Source organism: Scyliorhinus torazame, chromosome 24 (genome assembly GCF_047496885.1).
Source record: "Scyliorhinus torazame isolate Kashiwa2021f chromosome 24, sScyTor2.1, whole genome shotgun sequence".
Lineage (NCBI taxonomy): Eukaryota > Metazoa > Chordata > Chondrichthyes > Carcharhiniformes > Scyliorhinidae > Scyliorhinus > Scyliorhinus torazame.
The window spans coordinates 49,693,592-49,695,846 of record NC_092730.1 but is presented as its reverse complement, the minus strand read 5'-3'; the positions used below and the strand labels follow the sequence as shown (position 1 = coordinate 49,695,846).

Sequence of the window (2,255 nt, the reverse complement as noted above, 5' to 3'; positions counted from 1 at the left end):
TCGTTCCAGTGAGAACAAACCGAGTTTATTCAATCGCTCGCTAGATGGAACTGCTGCCCCGAACTTCATTTTATAAAGGTGATTCCAGTCACTCCCCACTTTCCCATCAGAACAACGTCACAGAAGAAATCACATCACCTTCCACAGAACAACCATTCCGCACGAAAGTCAATTATCTGAACTGTGCTGACCAGTATCAGTGTGCTCAAACGTCTGTTCTTGTTGAAAGAAAAAAATGAGGAAGTGAATAATTGTGTGGTTACCGCAGGGCAGTAATGTTGTAGCTCCTGGTTTAAGGAGAAGAGTACGCAGCGGAAGCGTGCAGGGCTCTTAGCCCGAGGTCGAGGAATCGAGGGTATTCTCTGCTATTTGCATTCTCCCTCACAACAAAAGTAAACATAACACGCGTTCCTGTTTGCTTTGCAGAAAATAGCTATCAGAAACTTTCTTGCAGTCTCATCCCGATATTAGTCCCAAGAATGAAAGAGACAGCATGACACATTACAACATTGTAAAGCTCACACATAGGGAACCACAGAGAAAATGCTTTAAAGTCTCAGCAGATCTGACAGCATCTGGAGGGAGAGAAATGAGCTGACGTTTCGTGTCCAGGTGTCCCTTAGTCAAAGCTGCTCGGGAAACGTTATCCAGTCGTACCCCACAGAGGGGCAATATAGATATATAACGGTATCCAGTAATAACTCACAGGGGGCCAATAAGGAAATAAAGCTTTATCGAGCAATGAATCACAATAGAAACCGAGTCCCCAACTTCCCCTCTTGGACGGATGTGAACAATCCAACCTGCCAGACTATTTACAAGAGAAGACGAATTTTACCCTTCTCTTGGGATCAATATGAATTCCTCAACCAGACTCACCGAAGCAGATTGTCGAGTCATGAGCTGGGCTTTTGACGGAGGGGTCTTGCTGTGCGTATTTAAGCGGGAATCTCGTGTACTGAGGCCAACGCTTTTCCATTGAAAGGGAGGTCTTGGATCTTCCTGAGGTTGAAAATCTTGCTGGAGAAATCTAACCTCGTGGAGTAAAAGACAACATCAGGAGTGGGATTCGAACCCACGCCTCCAGAAGACACTGCGACCTGAACGCAGCGCCTTAGACCGCTCGGCCATCCTGATGCGTTGACGCAAAAACTAAGATCCGTGCACAAATCGACTTAAAGTCTGTCTTCATCTTTATTACATTTCAAACAAGACATGCTTTCCCTACTTTTGAACCCCAGCCAGAGTCCTGTATCTGAGTGCCATCCTTGTCCAAACCGCTGGTGGTTCAGGAGCTTCTCATTGCTGCATTGATCAGTTTCCTCTAATCAGCAAGGTCCGATATACCGCTCTACCTGTTCCTCAGACGAAGGTTTTGAAACTCTAAGATCTGAGGGCGTGAAGTATCTCATTGGAGAGTTGCTTTCTGGCGACTGCAATCTCTCTCCACAGCTGCTTCCGGTGCTGCCCTCACAGACAAGTAGCCGAAGAACCCCTCCAGTGTCCAATCAGGTGAACGTTCTTCCAGTAGAGGCGGCAGAAGAGTGTTCTGGGAGAAGTCAACTTAATCACCTCGACTGTACTGTGGCTCGCTGAAGAACAGGTGTCAAAGAGTGGATAAGACGGAAAGCAAAACTTTGGTACCAATAAAGACAAAGGCAGATGTGCTGCTGACAAATAGCAACTTTTTTCCGTTTGGTGTGATTGAGAGTACGAATAGCAGAGGATGGTTTCGATCCATCGACCTCTGGGTTATGGGCCCAGCACGCTCCCGCTGCGCCACTCTGCTCGGTGCTCTTTTTTTTTTGTGGTCGGACTTGAGGCAAAGTTTGAGGAAGTCTGTAACAGCGTGATCAATGTTCCCAGAGAGATGAAACTGCTGCCCCGAACTTCATTTTATAAAGGTGATTCCAGTCACTCCCCACTTTCCCATCAGAACAACATCACAGAAGAAATCACATCACCTTCCACAGAACAACCATTCCGCACGAAAGTAAATTATCTGAACTGTGCTGACCAGAATCAGTGTGCTCAAACGTCTGTTCTTGTTGAAAGAAAAAAATGAGGAAGTGAATAATTGTGTGGTTACCGCAGGGCAGTAATGTTGTAGCTCCTGGTTTAAGGAGGAGAGTGCGCAGCGGAAGTGCTGGGCCATTAGACCGAGATCGAGGAATCGAGGGTATTCTCTGCTATTTACATTCTCCCTCACGCCAAAAGTAAACATAACACACGTTCCTGTTTGCTTTGCAGCAAAT

At 46.4% G+C, this 2,255-nt stretch overlaps 2 non-coding genes across 2 annotated transcripts; both read right to left on the bottom strand.

Annotated features, from left to right (window-relative positions):
* Positions 1–1,054: 1,054 nt before the first annotated feature.
* trnal-cag (transfer RNA leucine (anticodon CAG)) lies at positions 1,055–1,137 on the bottom strand. Its single transcript has one exon. It is a non-coding gene; the product is annotated as a tRNA-Leu (tRNA).
* Positions 1,138–1,717: 580 nt separating this feature from the next.
* trnam-cau (transfer RNA methionine (anticodon CAU)) lies at positions 1,718–1,789 on the bottom strand. Its single transcript has one exon. It is a non-coding gene; the product is annotated as a tRNA-Met (tRNA).
* Positions 1,790–2,255: the final 466 nt, after the last annotated feature.